Source organism: Dasypus novemcinctus, chromosome 5, assembly GCF_030445035.2.
Source record: "Dasypus novemcinctus isolate mDasNov1 chromosome 5, mDasNov1.1.hap2, whole genome shotgun sequence".
NCBI classification, from domain to species: Eukaryota; Metazoa; Chordata; class Mammalia; order Cingulata; family Dasypodidae; genus Dasypus; species Dasypus novemcinctus.
The window spans coordinates 104,266,959-104,288,474 of NC_080677.1; the positions used below are offsets into that span (position 1 = coordinate 104,266,959).

At 38.2% G+C, this 21,516-nt stretch overlaps 1 pseudogene; it reads right to left on the minus strand.

Annotated features, from left to right (window-relative positions):
• Positions 1-21: 21 nt before the first annotated feature.
• Positions 22-9,316, minus strand: LOC111760488 (inhibin alpha chain-like; annotated as a pseudogene).
• Positions 9,317-21,516: the final 12,200 nt, after the last annotated feature.

Consider the following 21,516-nt stretch of genomic DNA (forward strand, 5'->3'; position numbering starts at 1 on the left):
GGTGGAGGAAGCAGGATCCCTTTATATACACACACAGTGTTGGGTGAGAAGGTTGGGCACCGTCTCATACTTGAAAGAGTACCCTCCAACAGAGGTGGTGTAGACATAAGGAGGCCTCATGGTCCCTGGGAGAGCAATGCAGCAGAGCAGGGCCCTGGCATCAAAGAAGGGGCCTTGGCAAGGGTAGTAGTAGCCCATGAGGGCAGCATGGGTAGATCGGGTGCTGCGGGCAGTGCACAGCCACTGTGAGTGTAGTGAATGAGGAAACTTGGAGTGTGCATGATCCACCCAGTCCCAGTCTAGCTCCTGGAAAAAGATGCTGAGAGCTGCTATGTGGCAGTTGACATAGGCAGCAGGTTCCTCTGGAGGCCTCTGCAGCAGGGGCAGTGCACAAGACCAGAGCAGCGGGGGAGCTGAGCGCCAGGCTCTTTCCCCTCAGCTGGGTGATCAGGCTGCTTGTTCACCAGGAAGGGGGCATGGCCTCCTGCCCAGCTGAGCAGGAGCAGAGAGGACAGAGCAGCAGTAGTAGCACCAGGACAAGGTGGATCAGGAGAGGGAGAGAAGGCCAAATACAGCCCAGCCCAGAGAAGGGGGACCTTGCCTAATGACATGGGCCCAAATGACAGGACCAGCTAGTTGAGCAGGGACCCAGAGCTCTTGAAAGCTCTGCCTGTCCAAACCTGTGTGGAACCACAGCTAGGCAGAAGTCACCTGGCAGCTGAGGGTGTGCTGAGATGGAGGACACTGTACATGAAGAGGCCGTCCTCAGCCTGCTGGGTGAGCTCTCAAGCAGCTGGTAATCTTCACAGGTGGCAGCTGTGGTGGGGAAAAGACCCTATGCATGAAGCCCCTGAGGCATATCTTCAGGGCAGATGCCTGACTCCAGGGTCCTCACCTTCCCTGGACCTTGGACCCAAGCCTACAGGAACAAGGTCCTCACCTTGGCCAGGACCAGCTACCAGTCTGCCTCCAGTCCATGGCAGATGTGGCCATCCTGAGTGGCCAACTGCAAAAGGAGCATCAGTGGCTGTGGGGACATCATGACTCACCTGGCCCCTGCCAGCCAGAAACCCACAACCTGCCTTGTGCTCCTCCTGTCAGGGTCTGCCAGAGCCTCCCCACTCTCCCCTCCCCACCCAGCCAACCTCTTCTTCTACCCAGCTCATCCATCTTTCCCAGCCAGAAATACTCTTATGCATTGAAATTTTGCATAGCACCTTGAACCATTCATTGATAAAAACTGACAATATATTGGAAAATAGGTGTGGTTTAATTCAATATCAGCAAACTATTTTGCATATTCACCTGTGTTTCCAAATGTCATATATTTACCTATGTTTCCAAGTGTTTTTACTACCTTGCCTCCACCAACTAATGTGATCACTAACTCTTCAAAATCTCTAAAGGCTTTTTTATGTATTGATTTTATCATTGTTGTGTTTTTATTGTATATGCTATTTTCATGTTTCTCAGTCCTTTCCTAATACATGGTAAGATCCAGGGACTGAATAACTATCAGTTAATGATATATTAATTTCTTAATACCTATCGCTGTAGTATACCCAGATAGTTTTTATTACATGTTGGTTACATAAATTTTTGGAGATGTATTCATTTAAATTATACCGAGTGCCTACATTTTAGGAATTACTATTCTAGACACTGAATAAGGAAAGAGAAGAAAAAATATGTAATCATGAAATAAAATCGGTTATTGAATCTGTGGCTATGAAAGAGTTAATATATATTAACATATAATACATTTATATTAAAACTTGTAGGAAAAAAAGAGGCTGGGCATTTTCCTAGGTAAAAGGCTGATTCATCATCTGTCCTCTAGAGAGGACTTTATTGTTCTGAGTTATAGTGAGTCACTTTTGAAATATATGATCAACAATGCAGTTATTGAGGGAATATTCATTAGGGTTCTCTAGGGGAACAGAATCAACAAGGGATATCCATAGATAGTAAGAGATTTATCAGCGTCTCTCACATAGCCATGGGGATGCACAAGTCCAGGTTCCGCAGACAGGCTGCAACCAGGAGCTCCAATGAGAGTCCAATGAAGATTCTTGACGAGTTCTGGGAGACACTGGCTGTCCAAAGATGAGCTGGGAAATTCTCTCTCAATGCTGGAATCACTTCCCCATTTAAGGGTTTCAACTGATTGGGTTAAGTGTCACTCACCGCTGATGGCAATCTCCCTGATCGATTCAATTATAATCAGCTGTCTATAATTTATAACTGTGATAAAGTCAATGGTTACTAAAGTCCACAAATGCCCCTGCACTACAGTTAGCCCAGTGCTCCCCCGACCAAACAACTTGCCGAGTTGACACAATAGCCTAACCATCACAGAGGGTGTGTGCTGGAATTTTATTTGATGCTGAAATAATAATTTTATTATTTTAGCTAAAATAATGTTACTCTGGACATTTTTCTGTGTTTTTTTTAATGTAGGGCAATAGAGATAACTTTTAAAAAATAACAATGAAACAAAATTTGTATTTCATTGAAGGAATTTTTTGCTTCTAATTGATTAGTTGGGTTCTGGCTTTCAAGTACTTAAGTCATTCCATTTGTCTTAGAAGAGTGAGAGAACTCAGTAAATGTAACATGAATTGAAAAATTGCAGAACTTTGAAGTAACTTATAACAAATTGTGCTGTTGCCAAACTTATTAATATGGAGAAAAGCCAGTGAAGAGATTGAGAGGCAAAGATTTGACTCTCAAGAACCAAGAGAATAGAAAGGTAGAATTCAAGAAAACATGAAAGTTTGCAAAACTCTTCATCATGGAAATTTCCCCTGCTTTAAGTTTTTAATTTTCTTAATTTTCCTCTAGGCACACTGTTTTAGTTTCCTAGGCTGTTCAAAGAAAATACCATAAAATAGGTTGAGTTATACAATGGGAATTTATTCACTCATGGTTTTGAGGCTGGAAAAATGGAAAACCAAGGCATCTTCAAGGTGATGCTTTCATCCCCAAGACTGGCATTCTGGGGCTGGTTGCTGGCGATCGTCAGCTCCTCTGTCACATGGCAAGGCATATGATGAGGCATCTGCTGGTCTTTTCCTTCTCTTCCAGGTTTCATTGATTTTAGCTTCTTGCTTCCATGGATTCCGCCCCTCCTTCTGAATTTTATTCTCTTATAAAGCAAAGTAACAGGATTAAGATCCATTTTGATTGAGGTGGGACATACCTGAACTGAAGTAGTCTCATCAAAAAGTTCTACTTACAATGGGTTTACATCCATAGGAATAGTCTAATTTAAGAATATATTTTCCTGTTCAAACCACCACAAACACTTTTCTAGCTTTATTTCTCTTCTGATCTAGTTTATTTATTTAGAAAATATATAATAAATAATATCTGTTATGATATCTAAAATGAGCACTTATGATGTGCCAAAAAATACTATATTACATAAATTAGTAGTCAAACCTGTGTTGTAGGTACAGATATTGTTGTGGAATTTAAGAGAAGTTCAATTATTTGAGTATAGAGAGGCCAGGACTCAGGAATGATTTTGAGAAGGAAAAATGGTTTATTGACGGCCGGCCGGACTCGGGAGCTTTTTGAATCCCGAGCCCCGAACAAGATTTTCAAACGTTTTTTATACAGAGAGGAAAGGCCAAATGGTTCCTTTGTTTTAGCTCTCAATAGGCTTTAATTAGCATATATCTCTTCCACATCTTAGGTAAGCTTTTAGCATGGACTCCAGACATTCTAGATAAGCTTTTAGCATATTTACTTTTTGCATTTCCCCTAAATACTTAAAGTTTATAGCCCTTGCATTGTTAAACATTTCCTGGGACTGGAGCCGCTGCCACTGTCCCTAAGGGCAGGACTGCAGCCTCTTACTGTTCCACACCCACAGCCTTCAGCTTACGTTATCTCTGAAGAGACAAAGAGCCTTCCACCCATAGCCCACATCATTCCCCCCTTTTTGCCTAAGTTTAACTTGCTAAGCTTTGGCATAATTATTGTTGGAGCTATGAGGTGGATGGCTGTTTGTTGTTTTGATTAATTATTTATCAGCCTTTAGTACAGCATCCAGGACTGTTTTTAGAAGTTTAGAACTTTTCATTCTGGACAGCAGAATCTTGGGCAGGGGCCTTCTGCAGTTATTCTGCTGCCACTGGCACTCACGTGGATTTTCAGTCAGGTTCCAGATCCATCTATTACTTTTAGTTTACTTTTAAAGAGTTTACACCTTTAATTTAAAAGGGGTGCTGAAGGGAGACAATTTCTTTTCTGTAACTGCTTCCTGCTGGCCATGGGCTGTAGTCATTGCCTAATAAGGTGTAAAACTCTTTAATTTATTCTAACTGGAGGAAGATGGATCTGGCATTCTGTACAAAGTTGGATGAAGTTTTCATATGGTTAATAAGATGTTCACTCTGAAAGAAACAAACTTAATTAAAAATTTGGAATACTTGTTTTTAAAAGAGGACACATTGGATTACAGAGGTAGACAAGGTTAGGTGCCTATAAAGATGGCATTCTTTAAAAGCTGGTGGGAACAGCATATATATATTTTTTTAAGTTATCCATCTTTAGAGAGAAATTGCAACAGACACTTAGCTTTGTCTGAAGACACATTCTAATATTATTCCAAGCTGTTCAATGATTGACATTCATCCGCTCTGTCAGATGCTCCTGGTGAACTGGCACTCCTTGGGCAACTGGCTTCACTCAGGATTAGAACACTAATTTGGAAATACTCTTAGTTTTCACCCGTGGGAGTGATCAGAACTACAGAATAAAGATTTTTACACCTTGGTTTTTATTGTACAATTTCTAGCAATTTTGACTTGTTCAATAGGTGACTCACCATCAGCAAGCAAGCCTCACTTTTGCTACACAGCAGAGTAGAGCAGAATATAGAAGTTGACTGAGACTGGCTGAGACTGCCACCTTATTTTATAGACATGTTATTAACTGTTTAGAAAATGATTTTACTAGGAATTTAACATGTTTAATATACTTCTGCACTTGATTCAAAATAGAAAAGATAACATTACAATTATTAGGCATATATTTAGTACAGGATAAAAGTACAGCACTTAATATTAACTAATGTATTACTTAATGCATAAGGATTCAAAGTTGCAATTATTAGTTTTGAGTTTCAGGTTTGTAATACCTTACATGTTATTTCTCCATGAGAGCAGGCCATAATGCCAATTGTGTTTAAGTTCACTTATAGTATCCTGGTATCATGGCTCCACTTAGCATGTTTTTCAACGCAGTGAGCAAGTTGCAGCATCCTTTATCTTAGAGAGATTTTCTAGGATTCCACTAGTTTGGTGCATAGTGCTCTTTGGCACTATGGAATAGTGCCAGTCTGGAGGCGATATCCATTGTACACTTGGCTGTACCGAGTCATTATTGGCTGCTGCAGGAGCTTGAAACTGCAATATAGTTTCCATCGACTTTAGGAGCAGAACCAGAGACTGATATAACACATATTTTAATTGAGGGGTTAATGACCAGCCTAGCCAATAACTCACATGGAGAGGCCACCTGTAATGTATTCAAGGCCTGGTTTGAATGCACAAGAGTTTGACAATGTTAAAGTTTATTCCTTGTTTTATATATATTTTAAACAACTTAATGCAATACATATATCAAATGACTATTTACTTACACAATTTTACTATGAAGATAACAGTAGGTACTTTACTTTAGTAATAGAGGAAAAATATTATTTTTCATTGTTAGAATGAAAACAGAATATTTCCAATAGAATTAAGACAACTTTTTATTACTATTTACTTAAATGTGTATTTTGCAGTGGCCTTCAGACAGGTTTATTATTATGAAGTTATTTCTGCTACCAATACCAATCTAAGTTTTTTTAGTTAACAATGACTTCTACAACTAGAACTATTTAAACATTTTTAGTTTGGAAGATGTTTTACAAACTCTTTATAATTGACTATAACCACATTGACTAGCCACCTCATGTTTAAATAAACTTACTAAATTACAATTACCAATGAAAGAAATTTACTCTTTATTTAAGAGAGCATATCTACAATCTTTTTCCTTTAGCCTAATTTCACCAATGTGAACTTACAATTTTCATTACTGTAAAGATTTTGTACATATAATGTTAATTTAGTTTATAAATTAACTATGGGAGATTACGCTCAAGTTAAATAAAATTGAAACCATAATAGTTTATGCAAGGAATGTTCTTTTTTCCTTACAGGAAGCTAAAAACTTCTTTTCTTTGTTTAAGTTATGAAAATTAATAATTTAAAAGCATACTGACTACCAGGTTTTAAAACACATGCATACTGACTACTAGATTTTAAAACACATTACACAATTACTTAATATTTTTAAATTATAACCCAGGAAAGATTTCTCCATAGTTTTTATGGACTTTTCTTTACTTACTGAAATTTGTTAATAGAGCCACTAATTACCTTTATTTCATTGGAAAGAAATCTTCTGGAAGAAATTAAGGCTCACTAGATTGTGGAGAAGAAAATAATTTATTCTCAATCTTGCAAGAAGGGGCGCAGAGCCAGATATGGCTGGTGCCCCAAAAAAAGAAAAATGACACAATTTATACCCCTAAGCCTAGCATGCAAGCTCTTCCTCTGTTTTTCCATAGATTGGATACTTCAGAAGTTACAGCTTATCTGAGATTTAACTTTCCCACTCAAAAGTTTGATTTAACTGCTTCTTCTATCACATTCCAACTATTTTAGTTTTTACCTGCTCCCCCCTTTGTCAAATAAGGAATAGAATTTAGTGCTGAAATGGCACCAACTTAGTTCCTTCTTGGGCATCCTTCCACTGCCCATAGGACTGGCCTAAACTGGTTTCCTCCACTGCTGTCCAACCCGGGAGTGGGAGACTGAGGCAGCAGGCTGCCGGGTTACATCAACATTTTTCTTATGTGAAAATTAACCTAATCTTTGTGGTTTTTTTTTTTTTTTTTTTTTTTTTTTGCATTTTATGGCTCACAAAGGTTTAAACTGGGAAATTACCAGGCAAACTGATTCTTAATTCTCTAGCCTAGTAGACAGGTTTAATCTGCTACACCTAGTCTTGCCTTAAAAGCTCTTGCAAAGAGGAGGCCCTTTCCCAATTGTTTCCATAATCAGATTTCTATGACTTTTTTATCCTGCTTAGTTTAATTTGGGCTTTAAGAATATTTATAAATATAACTGCATATTTAATTTTTAACAATTTGAATAGACCTCTTTTAAGAATTTTTATTTGTTAATTTGATATTATCCTGATGTATGAAGACATACATTGAGCATTTTTTTAAAATGGGCAGACACAAAGAGTTAGACACAAACACAACTCATTGATATTACTTATAATTTGCATTATTTTATATACTGTTAAGCTTAATTAATTAGGGGTCCAGAAATACATATTACTTATATAACTGCATATTTAACCTCAACAATTTGAGCAAATAGGCAGATATAAATAGTTTGAGACAAAAACATGACTTTAGTTACTTTAAACTTCTAATCTTTACAAAACAAGTGTGACTGCAAACATTTCAAAGACTTTTGAAACTCTTCTTAATTTGCACTATGACCATGCAGTTTACCACAAGAATTTTCTTTCTTACTTAATGGATTGTAATAACCAAAATGTTCTCAATGCCTTAGCACCATTTTGTTTTAGAACTTTATATTTTACTTTGAAATTAGCAGAGTTTTGGATAAGCAACAAGATTAATTTTATATATATTTATTGAGGCTATTTGAAGCCTCAGGGAGACAGACTGCTTTCTCTCATGAATTGCCACTCTTAGGAACACTGACCGTTAAGGCAGGAGACTTTGGAGATAATAAAACTCCAGTGGCCATTTAACCTTATTCTATCAGGCAGCAATTTATTTAGTTTACACTTGAATTCATGAGAGAAAGGGCTACTAATACCAGGAGAGGAGACAGTGATGTCCCAGCTCTTCTCAATTATGAAATAACTATAGGCAAAGGCAAAGGGTGAGGTTAGGCTTGAAGTAACCATAAACAAAGGAAAGGTTAGTGTAGAATTTACACTTAAATAATAGTTTCAGGCTAAATTCACCCAGCTATAATCTCAGTTATTGTCTTTCCACTGTTTTATAATATAAATGCATTTATAAATGATTTTAACTCTTAGTTACAGTTTTTATTAATTTTTTTAAAACCTATTAATTTTATAACACCTTTAAATACCTTTCATTCAACTTATAACATATTAAATGAACTTAACCATTACTTTAATTTTTCCTTTAAAGTAAAAGAATAAATCTCTTGCAGTTAGTTTGAAATAAAAGGCTACTTTTCAGGATTTGATTTCTAGAACATAAAATGTTTTTTTTAAAAGAGGTAAGACTCTTCTTCAAACACTGAGGAAATGATGAGGTTAAAGCACAAGAAGCTATTGATAAAAGATTTTTTTTGTATATTGATCTTACTCAATTTAATCATAAAAATTTTCCTTCCACAAACCTTCTACACTTTCAGTATTCATTCAGGTTCTGTCCCATACTCTACTCTTTTCAATAATCAATTATTTTATCTTAGGACAAAATCATTTTCTGTTTCCTTAACAATAAAAACACACTCCATATATCCCACATACTAAGTTACCAGGCAAACTTCTTACAACATGTAATTGCCATTAATACTAAACAAGTTTGTTGAAATAATGAGCTTTTTTTCACTTTAAATACTTAGTAGCATGTAATACCAGAAACAGTTTTTTGGAAGCAAGTTGGCAGGGGAGACTGGCTGCCAAATATGTTTGTTATAAAATTGCCTTTTATTATTATTATTATTGATTCAGTTTTGCGGCAGCGGTCTTCGTAGCCTGGCCCTGTCCCTTGGGCCAGGCGGTTCTTCCGGGAGGCGAGACGAGGCGGGAGACTTGGCCGAGTCTCCAGCAGAGGTGTGCAAGGTGTGGAGGGCGAAAGGAACAAAGGAGACGAAACGCCCTTGTGGAGCTGTAACAGAGCCGTTTATTGGGGAATGTACAGAGATTATATAGGGCTGTGGCGGAGGGGCAGGCAGAGTTCTTGCTGGGATGCCGTATAAGGCGTGCTGGGGAGACTTTCGATGAGGATTGGTAAGGAGCAACACGGAACTGCTAGGAGGGGGGGTACAGGAAGGGGCGGGAATGGCGTCACAGCGAGGGGAGGCGGGAAGAGGAGGGGGAAGGGGGAGTGGGGGAGCCGTCCGGATGTTGCCTTTTGGCGGGAACAGTGGGCGTAGCCTAGATGACTGGGCGGGCTTTGGAGTGCCGCATACCAACGGCCCGAGGACGTGGCATCCGTACTGGCCATCTCGTAGTGGACCTGGGCAGGCTGAGGGCTTGCGCCCGTACCAGCCCTTCCCTTGACCACTGGCTCCAGGTTACGCGTCTACCTTCCGCCAGGGCTGGCCCCTACTGAGGAGGAGGCTATCCCACACAGTTTTTGTTAAATAATGACCTTTTGCAATTAGCCATTTAAATACCTTAATTTAAACAATGCTTTGTAAAACTTTTATAATTATTTATACCCTTAAGACAAATTTTACTTTGTCTTAACACATTCTCTTACTTAAAGTTACTACAATACCTTCTAAGAACCTGGGCAGAATGCAAAGGTATTTTGGCTTTGACACCCTAAGGAGGGAACTTTACCGCATTTATTCTGATTCTGCTTTTCACCCTCTTCACTTCCCCCCTCCTTCCAGGCAGTCAGGCGCACAACAAACAGGAATGCGGCTTATGAATAGAAGGGTGGACTCACTGGAAAGGGGCAAGCCGCTCCCCCCTTTCCAGCTTTCAGCCAAAATGGGCAGACAGAACCTACTCAAATTTGGCAACTCTCCCAGGGACCCAGCCACCCTGACTGGGACATCCCCAACAAACTTGGGTGCGTGGCGCGGACACAGATGGCCTCCAAGCCCCGGCAAAGGGCCAGACCAGAGACAAGACAGCAGAGCATGCACAAACATCTAGACTCCGCAAACATCCAGACTCCTCAGCTTTTGCCCCAGAATCATTTCACCCCCTTGCCAATGGCAAGGGAGGGCTCCAGCTCAGCTGTAATTCTACTTGACATAAGGACACAACTCCAACACTAACATTGAGCTGACACAGACAGAAGCACAAAGGTCACTAATCTGACCCACAAGTTATATATTTATTTTCACCATGGCTGCCCCCACAGCCATCACAAACCTCAGAACACTTAACATTTGGTATAAAGTGAATTCATTCACAAATTAGCACCATAACAAAAGATTTCAGCTAGACTTTTCCACTGTTTAAACTTTACACCCAGACCAAGCTCCACCAGAAAAGCCAATCCATTTTCCTGTAACCAAGTTTTGTTTTCCTTAATCTAGACCAATTTCCAGGACATTAGGACTTGAACCTATAAATAGCCCTTCCTATTAAAATCGAGACTCTACTCCTTTAGTGGATATAAGACCAGTACCAGATTTTAACATGCAGTTAGACAAACCCAAAACACCAGGGCTTTTTCCCAGTTTTCCTCCTTTTCCCAAGCCTAGAGAGAACAGCTTCCCCCCAGCCTTCTGGGGCTACTAGGGTTCTCTCGGGAGGTGATCAGCCTCCCCTTCCTAGCAATTAAAGCTAGGGCCTTCTAGACTGTGCTCACCCGGGGAGTCTTACCTTCTTCCATGTTCGGAGTTCTTTTTCGTTCCCAGAATCTTTCTCTTCAGACCTTTCATTGCCCTCAATTTTTGTCGGGAAGATTCTGGTGGAGCCCACATCTTTTCTGGATTAAATTTAATCCAGGGGCACCCAGATTTGGGGTTCACCTGAGTCCTCCCGGCTTCCTCGGGTATTTGGAAGGGGCAGCAAAATGCTACCGTCTCTGGCCTTCATTTGTTATCCCACCAGAGTCACCAAAAATGTTGTGGAATTTCAGAGAAGTTCAATTATTTGAGTATAGAGAGGCCAGGACTCAGGAATGATTTTGAGAAGGAAAAATGGTTTATTGACGGCCGGCCGGACTCGGGAGCTTTCTGTTTGAATCCCGAGCCCAGAACAAGATTTTCAAACGTCTTTTATACAGAGAAGAAAGGCCAAATGGTTCCTTTGTTTCAGTTCTCAATAGGCTTCAATTAGCATATATCTCTTCCACATCTTAGGTAAGCTTTTAGCATGGACTCCAGACATTCTAGATAAGCTTTTAGCATATTTACTTTTTGCATTTCCCCTAAATACTTAAAGTTTATAGCCCTTGCATTGTTAAACATTTCCTGGGACTGGAGCCACTGCCACTGTCCCTAAGGGCAGGACAGCAGCCTCTTACTGTTCCATAACCACAGCCTTCAGCTTAGGTTATCTCTGAAGAGATAAAGAGCCTTCCACCCATAGCCCACATCAATATCCCCCATATATAAATTGGTACTAAACTTCATGAGGTTAAATAGCCCATATGTGGTCACATGGTAGTGGTAGGAATGGGGCTAAGAAAGGGTCAGTTGTCCCAAATTTCTAACCCAAATGTGACACATAGAGTATACTTGTTTTGGCCACTGTGATAAAAACTGCATCTAAAGTACCTTTACCTTCATTAGTTTTTGCTTCCCTTTGCCAGAAGGTAGATACTGGATCCCCAATGCCTCCGTTATTGGCTGGCAATATAGAAAGTGTAGAATACATAGGCATTGAATGTATGAATGAATAAATGAATGAATGATTCTGGCTTGGATTTGGCATACCCCAACTCTTTCACTGGTTACACTCCTTGTGCTTAAGTATTATGGGACTGTGAAGGGAATATCTAGTTGCTTTATTTTGTTTTTTTTGTGGAGAGAATTGCTACACAACATGCTGTTAGAACACTGGCCCAGGCACAACAGAATGTTTAGCAAAGAACAGCACAAAGAGCAGGGGGAAATGTCCCATTATGACTGGTCCCCCTGGGAGGCCAACTGCTTTGTTTAGAATCAGTGAATTGTGGCTCCCTTTGTCCTACTCCTCATCAAAGAATGGTAAGTCTGTATGCCAGCGGGTGTGATATTTATACCTCCAGGGGGAGGGGTCCCTGCCACTGAGCAAAAAGCATCAAGCAAATTTTTTGCAGCATTCCCACCCTGAAAAGCAATTAAGATGGTTTGGGGTTCAAGATACAGTCAGGCCTTCCCATTAGACCTAATGTCTCTCTTGGGCTCCTAAATGGAAAAACAGTGAAACATCAGCACACAAAGAAAAAGAAGGGGGTAGGCTGGGCCTAGGAGATAACTGCTGCAAAGTTGTGACTTCTCCAGCATGTGCACACCTGTGAGAAGTTTATTTGAAGATTACCTTGTAATTGTGACATGTAGACAAATCACTTTTCTATTTGATTCCATGTTTCTAATTTCCCTCAGCCTCCATTAGTGGTCCCAGTAAGTTTGAAATTCTGACCTCTTACATCTGACTATTACAAAAAGAAGACCATAAACTTTTACATTCACATGATACTTCCTCTGTCATAAATGATTTTTCTGTCTTTTGTGCCTAAGAAGCTTCCAGACACTCTTTAATACCTAGTTCATTACCTTCCTTATAAGTTTCGTATTTGTCCCTAAGTACTGAGGTGTTTGTTCTGGAAATTCTGAAAGAAATACTTCTATTTTTATCCTTAACACATTCAATTGTCATAATTGTTTACTGGAAAGCAAGCATGGTCCAGTGGATAGGGCATCCATCTACCACATGGGAGGTCTGCGATTCAAACCCCGGGCCTCCTTGACCCATGTGGAGCTGGCCCACGCGCAATGCTAATGCGTGCAAGGAGTGCCCTGCCACGCAGGGGTGTCCCCCGTGTAGGGGAGCCCCACGCGCAAGGAGTACGCCCCGTAAGGAGAGTTGCCCAGTGTGAAAGAATCTGCAGCCTGCCCAGGAATGGTGCTGCACACACGGAGAGTTGATGCAGCAAGATGACGCAACAAAAAAAACACAGATTTCCTTGCCGCTGACAACAGAAGCAGACAAAAGAACACACAGCAAATGAACACAGAAAACAGACAACTGGGGTGGGGGGTGGGGAGTGAGGGAAGGGGAGAAAAATAAATAAAATAAATCTTAAAAAAAAAATAACTGTTTACTGTACTAGATGAAGGGTCCAAAATATTGGGGACTATGTTTTCTTCATTTTAAAAAATGACATATCAGACTGTCTGATGCACAGCATAGGTTCAATACATTTTTCCCAATTATATGAATATATTATCTTCAGAAATTCCAAAATGGACATTGATAGAATGAACTGTAAAAATCTTAGTCATGTCTCAACAAATCATAGTTCATTATGTTATCAATACTACAAGGAAATAAAGGAATATTGTTCACATGGGGAAAATGTGTTGAAAAAGTAAATGACAGTATTATTTGACAGTCTTATTAAAATAAACTTTGTTTTTTATACTATACAAAAAGAAATGATTTATTGTGTCTTCCATAGCCTCACAATATATAAAATATATAGTCTTTCTAAAAGGAATGCTATGTTCATTTATTTATCCATTCATCAATATCTTATTCAATAAAAAAACACTTTTTATTGAATGGTGCTAAGTTAGGTGTGGCATATAAAAGATATCTGATATTGCTTTTCTGTGTTAGAAGGCCCTAAAGATGAGGAGAGTGAAATAAACTCCTTTGTGTTTTTGGTAAAATGAGCAAAGGGGGCTGGAGCAAAAAGAAGAGTCTGGAGAGGTCAGCAGAATTGTACCATATGGAATCTTACTATTTATGTAAAGGGTTGAGGTTTTTATCTTAACAATGACAAGACCTTAAAAATATTCAGCACATTAGTGGCAGTCCCATATTTAAAATGTATTTATTTGGGAAATGAATATGGTGGGATGAACGTTAAAACTTTGAAACCAGTTAGGAAAGTTTTGCAATTATCTAGGCAAGTGTGATTTTGACTAATGATGTATCAGTGAAGATGGAAAGACATGGAAGTTAAGAGAGTAAAGTTGATAGAACTTGCTAATAGATTGGATTCAAGGCATATGGAAGAAATTGGGGTTAAGAAGAATAATGGATTTACTCTTAAAGTGAGTAGCAGAAAGGGAAGATGTGAGAGAGAGGGAAAAAACAACTGGACTAAATTTTAAATGAAATTGCCTTTGAATCATGTTTAAATCAATGCACAATTATAGCAGCAAATAGACAAATTTTCAGAAAATGTTTACAAGTACATAATTTGGATCCCTCACATGTGATCTTTATCTGTTTTCACTGAACTAAGGGCAATGTTCATTATTACAGAACATCAGCCCTATTCAAACTAGCAATTAGATTTGAATTGTGTTTTAATGTGTTAAATTGGAACAATGAATATAATAACATATGAAGATTGATAAGAGTTTTCAACCAGATAATATATAAAAAGCACCAATTTAGTGATTAGCTCTGATCAACTCTTAAAAAAATGACAGTTGTCAGAACTATCCATTTTAACATATACAATTTCTGTGACTTGGAGTTCACTTTGTCATTAACTTGTTCTCAGTGGAGGTGGAGAAATAACCCTCTTGCTTAAGCTGAAGGCTAAAATGCCTGAAGAGTACTGGAACCCCTGGTGTTTCACTGACATTCTTCCAAGTATAATCTCAATGCATTTTCTTTGGTAAAGTTATCTCAAGGTACAATCATTATACATTTAATAACTGGGAGCCCCAGCGATGTACCTAAATCATGCAATGTCCATATTTTTAAGTCTGGACCTATACTTTTGAAATCTCTCAGATTAAACCACTGTATCCAATTAGTAAGCAAGACTGATTCTTATCTCCACCATATGCAATTATCTATATTTCCAATCACAATGTTCTAGACCACTGGTTTGGGTCAGGCAATTACTCCAAACTTCAGCTACCATCAACAGCCCAACAGTTATTGAAATATGCATGCCGGGAATTAGAGAAATTTTGACTATTTCTCCTTAGACTCATTTATCTTGCATTGCTATATGCTACGAAAGAAAAGTTTGCCTCTACAGTGCCTAACCATCATACCAAAATCATGCTTGTTCCTTGGTCTCTTCAATCACAGCTTTTGAAATAGCTCTCCTTGTGTTTTATATATTTCTCCTAGGTAACTATGAAATAATTGAAAGCTGCCCTAGTGCTCCTACTTTTTCAGTTGAATTGTAGGCTTTGATGCTGTTGTGATTTCTTGGTGGCAGATTTTATTTTGTTAACAAGAGATTAGAATTATTTAGTAGCTTAGTCGTGGCTGAAGTATCCCATACAACATTTTTATATTTTGGGTCTTTTATACAATTAATAGTGTTTTTTTTTGTTTTTGTTTTTCTTTTCAACATATTTTAGGATTAGTCAAGAAGTGGCATTATGGATTAAGCCATTGTTTCAGAAAAAAAAAAACATAACATGACTGATGATACTGTAAATGTTAATTCCATTTTTATAAATCACAGCAAAATGTTTAATAGATTTTTCATTTTAATTTTATCTTCCTTTTTCTTGACTGTGAGAATATACACATTTGTGGCAGGACATTTAAAGCTCAGGACAGCTGATTGCAGACTGAGCAGATTCATACCCAAGCCTGTCCCAGTGTTCCACCATTACTATTTCTTGGCATTTTTAGCAAGAACATTATTTCAGATTCTGAATTTTTTATCTCCCTGCCTGACTGACTGCATTTGAATATAGTGACCCTGAAATTATTGTACAGTAATTAGAAAAATGTTCAGTGGTTTTAAATTGGCAAATCACTGTGTATTATTAACTGCTATTCTATTCTGTAAATACTTCAGGTTGTTGCCTTGTACATTGCATGGATTTCTAAAGGGATAAATAATTTACTTTCAAGGCAGGAGCCTGCCACTATACAAGTTAACTCCATGTTCTGTATAAAAATATTGGTATATCTCTACTGATTCTTTGCATTCTCCTTCCATCTTGGATCTCATTAGCACTTTCTTAAGTAAGCATTTTCGTTGATTCTGATACTAATCTTGTTCACAAAATGACCTCATTCTTCATAGAAAAATGAATAATATATATGGAATTAGGAATTGAAAGGGATAGATAAAAGGTGTATGTCTCTGACTTGGGTTTTTGAGGTATTTTATGATGTAGTACCTATTTTCTTATTGACTATGAAATTTTACTTCATAGTACTTCATAGTAGTATTTATCAATTGATGAATTGATTATTTTGACTTATGTAGTCGCACTTAGATTTGGCACTGTGCAGATTAATGAATTTATGTTCTTTCAAATTATTCTTCCTACCACTCTTGAACTGATATTGATAATGAGATGAAGATACTAAAATAATGCTTTTTTAGAGTCTTCATGAAATGAGCTCCAATGTTTCTATGAAAATTTATTTAGGTTTTCCCATTAGAATCACTAGAACACCCTACAAGGAAGGCATCCCTAAACAAAGAAGGGCCGGAGTTCTTTGTGCTAAATATTATAAGTGTGATTTATTTGCTGTTGATATCAGCTTTAGCTGAATATATGCCTTCTCTATGATAGTTTTTCCAAGTGTATGCTTATCAAATATGCTTATAGCAGTACTGTTTGAAATAACTAAAAACTAGAAACTATCCAAATGCCCATTGTCTTAGTTTGCCAAAGTATTGTCAATGGAAAAATATCAGAAATTGATTGGCTTGTATAAAGGGGTAAGGTTTATTTGGGGGTAAATCTTAGTTCCAAGGCTGTGAAAATGTTCAAATCAAGCATCATTGAGGATGCTTTCTCAACAAAGGTTGGCTACTAGCAGATCCTAGAGTCCTGCCATGTGGTGAGGCAAGATGGTGGGTCTGATGCTCTCTCTTTCTCCCAGAGTTCAGCTGTGGGTGATCAGACATCTCTCCATGGGTCTCATCAACTTGGAGCCTTTTGGGCTTCTTTGTCTTTTTGCAGTCATATGTAATTGTGGAGTCCTCTTGCTCACATGGCAGGGTAAAGATGACAACAGCTCTTTTTTTCCATGTCTTTCTGTGTGTTCTCAGTTTATATAAGACCCAGCAAGAGGGTGACCACCCAACCTGAGTCATGCCTCACTGACATAGTCCAATAAAAAAATCTAATCAAATGATCTAATCAAGGTCCCTTAACTGAATCTAATGCAATCAAAAGATCTCACACCCACTAGAATGTATTACTTCAAAAACATAGTCTTTTCTGGGATTCACAAAAGTCAAACTGCCACATCCATCTACAGGAGAAATGTATATATTACGTTAGAGTAACACAGGGAAATGTTAAGTAGCAATGAAAATGAGTGAACTACAACTACACAACAAACCAGATGGATGAACTTCATAAACCTAATGCTGAACAAAAGATGCCAGACATAAATAAGTATATATTTTATGATTTCATTTATATGAAGTTCAAAAACAAACAAATTTAGCTTTGTTGTATGGATTAAATGGTTGGGAAGATGCATGACAATAGTTTCTGAAGTACTGGCAATGCTGTTTATTGATTTAAATGCTTGGTAGAGAGGAATGTTTACTTTGGGAAAATTCCTTGAGCAATATAGGTGAGATTTGATCCCATTTGATTTTAGATATTATATGCTTCAATTAAAGATTATCAAAAAAAAAGGAAAAGGAAAGAAAAATAAGCAGAACTAAAAATAAAAATAGTTAAATCTGTAGTCATTGTTGGAGGATTTTACACCTCCAGCCTCTCACAAGTGATGACTGAAAAAAGCAGACAAATATTTAATACTAATATAAATATGAAAACAGTATAATGAACAATTTGACCTGACTGGTCAAAAATATTGATAAATATTTCGTTTTCCAGGAGGCACGTAACACTTACTAAAGCTAGCTATGCACTGAGTCACACAGCCAGACTCAATAATTTTCAAAGGATGGAAATCCTTCAGAATGTGTTTCAAAGGAGAGATAATTTGATTTAAAAATCAATAACAACAAAGTTACTAAAAAATCCTTAGCTGTTAGGAAATTAAAGTAGTTCATTTTAAAATAGCCAATAGGTCAAAGAAGAAATAACAATGGGATTAGAAAATATTTTGAAGCATATGTTAATGAACAGTTAAATAAACTGAATGATAACCAGAGAATGTAGCATACAGGTAAGTTGGGACTTAGAGGAAAATTTGATCTATACGTCAAAATGAAAAAAGACTGAGAAGTAATTACACTTTTGTTTCAATAAGCTTGTCCTGGTTTGAGACTTTTGTGGACCCCAGAAAATTATGTTCTGAAGTTAACCAATTCCTGTGGTAATAAACCTATTTACGTTGGAATTTTTGGTTAGATTAAATCAGGGGGCCATTTGACTAGATCACTTATGAGTAGATTGCTTCAGTTAAGGTCCTTGATTAAATTGTGGGACTCGGGGTGGGTCCTAATAGTTTTGCTGGAGTCTATATAAATGGAAGCAGAGAAAGACAGTTGCCATTTTACCTGCCATGTGAGAGAGGACTTCAAGATTGCCTAAAGCTGAGAGAGAAGCTGGAAGCTGGAATCAGCAGAGAAACTGTAGCAATGAGCCCCTTGAGAGGCAAGGCCCATGAGGCAGCTCAAAGCTGAAAGAGAAGGTGAGCCTGAGGAGAAGGCAGAGAGAGACTGGAAGACCTGCCATTTTGCCTTACATGTGGCAGGAGTCCAGGATCCAGCAGTCAACCTTTGGTAAGACAGCACCTCTGGTGATGCCTTTATTTGGACATTTTTACAGCCTTGAAAATGTAAGACTTTACCCCAAATAAATTCCCATTATAAAGCACAACCCATTTCTCATATTTTGCTCTAAAAGCCCTGTAGCAAAGTAAAACAATGCTAATAAATGCTAATAATAAATGATAAGTAAATTACACACAAAGAAAGTAGAAGAAGGGATAAGGGAAGAAACCATGGAAGGAAAAAGTGCACACAGAATACAACAGGGTAAGTCCATAATGCCATAACCTGGTTCTCTGGAAATATGAATAAAATTGGTAAAACTCTATCAAGATTGTCAGAAATGAGTGAAAAAGGAGAGCTCAAAGGGGAGTAAGAGAGAGAGAGAAAGGGAGAGAACAATATACCAATATCAGAAATATGGCAATCATCGTAGATCTTGAAGATGTAATAAGTGATATGAATAATTTTTGCAAAAAATAGAATTCCTGTGAAATCAAAAATTTATTTGATAAAACTGACAGAAGAAGGAATATGCAACTTCAATATTCCTGAATATTTTAAAGAAACTCCATCCATAATTCAAAACATCTCGACATGGTAAACTCCAGGTTTCAATAATGAATACCTCTAAATATCAAAAGAAAGAAACAATAGATATTTTAAGCAAACTATTTCAGAAACTAGAAAGAGATATACTTTCCAACATGTAATGTCATTTGATCTTAACACCAAACCCTAATAAGATCATTTCAAGGAACGGACTTGGCCCAGTGGTTAGGGCGTCCGTCTACCACATGGGAGGTCCGCGGTTCAAACCCCGGGCCTCCTTGACCCGTGTGGAGCTGGCCCATGTGCAGCGCTAATGTGTGCAAGGAGTGCCGCGTGCCATGCAGGGGTGTCCCCCTCGTAGGGGAGCCCCACGCACAAGGAGTGCACCCCATAAGGAGAGCTGCCCAGCGCGAAAGAAAGTGCAGCCTGCCCAGGAATGGCACCGCCCACAATTCCCGTGCTGCTGACGACAACAGAAGCGGACAAAGAAACAAGACTCAGCAAATAGATACAGAGAACAGACAACTGGGGGGGGGGGGGGGGGGGGGAGAATTAAATAAAATAAATAAATCTTTAAAAAAAAAAAAAAGATCATTTCAAGGAAGGAAAACTATAGAACAATTCCTCTCATGGAAATAGTTGAAGCTTGGGGATCTCAACATTCACAAAATAAATGTACACACTGTTCCCTATTTTCATCACATTTGTCCCCACCCTAATATTCCTTGACCCTGATATCCCTTACTCCAGAGATCTACTCTTTTACTTTCTTTAGAAACTAAACCTTCTGGCTTCTGCCTGGATAGGGAGGGACATCAAACCATGTAAGGGAAGAAATTTGGGGATCACACTAAATCTTAAAAATACATTCCACCAATTCTCATATTTTAACTTAGAGATGTTCATGGTTCTGCAATCCCTGACCTTTTTAAGAGTCCACTGCTGTAAAAGAGATTACTTTTTTACTTTTTTCACTCTGATTTAAGATTTAGCCATCTCTGATCTGTGCCAACTGTTAGTCCTTCACTTTCCAGTTTCCAAAAACAGTTTCTGTTTTCTATATTCTCATTCTCTTTGTCCTTTAAAAATACGTGCCTTAAATGTAATGAAGAAGCAAAGTAAAATAATGTGTATTCAATCTGCCCTTTTTGAAACCTAGATCAGCTTTTCTCAAAGTGTTGTCAGCGGGCCCCTAGTGATCCTCAAGTCAATTTCACGTTTTGGTGAAATCAAAACTATTTTCACAAAAATTTCAACATGACACTCGCCTTTTTCATTGCGTTGACATTTTGAAATTTTTGCACTAAAGGTGCAAAAGCAAAATTGGGTAAATCTTTTGTTGCCTTAGCAAAAATGAGCCACTAGCACTAAATAATATTAATAGTTATTTTGTTCTTCACTACATGCACTGAATGTTAAAAAAATTTTAAATCAAGAAGCCAGTTTTACTTAAGAACTTTTTGACTAAGTAGTAAAAAATTGTTAAATTTTATTATGTCTTTATACTTGAGTATATGTTTTGTTTTGTTTTTTTAATTTTATTTATTTATTTATTTCTCTCCCTTTCCATCCACTCCACCCTGGTTGTCTGTTCTCTGTGTCTTTTTGCTACATCTTCTTCATCCGTTTCTGTTGTTGTCAGTAGCATGGGAATCTGTGTTTCTTTTTGTTGTGTCATCTTGTTGTGTCTCCGTGTGTGCGGCACCATTCCTGGGCATGCTGCATTTTCTTTCATGCTGGATGGCTCTCCTTACGGGGTGCACTCCTTGCGTGTAGGGCTCCCCTACACGGGGGCACCCCTGTGTGGCAGGACACTCCTTGCATGCATCAGCACTGCACATGGACCAACTACACATGGGTCAAGGAGGCTTGGGGTTTGAACCACGGACCTCTCATGTGATAGACAGATGTCCTAACCACTGGGCCAAGTCTGCTGCCCAAGTATAAGTTTTGAGAAGAAGTATAATGGCTGCCTCAAGGAAAAGCATTTGTGTGGTTGTTTCACTTGCTAGCTGAACTACCTCCTTTTTTTAATGGAACATGATTCTAATCTAAAAGAACTTCTGATAGACAAAAATGACTATTTTGAATTGGTTATTTGTTAGACTTTCTCTTGTAAATGAATGTTGTTCTTTTTCTAGTTCCTCCAGGTGAGCATTTAGATCTTTGATTTCAGCTCTTTCTTTTTAAATATAAGTGTTAGGGCTACACATTTCCCTCTTAGTGCTGTTTTCACTGCATCCCATTTGTTTTGATATGTTCTTATTTTCATTCCTCTCAAGATAGTTACTGATTTCCCTTGTAATTTCTTCTCTGGCTCACTGATTATTTAAGAT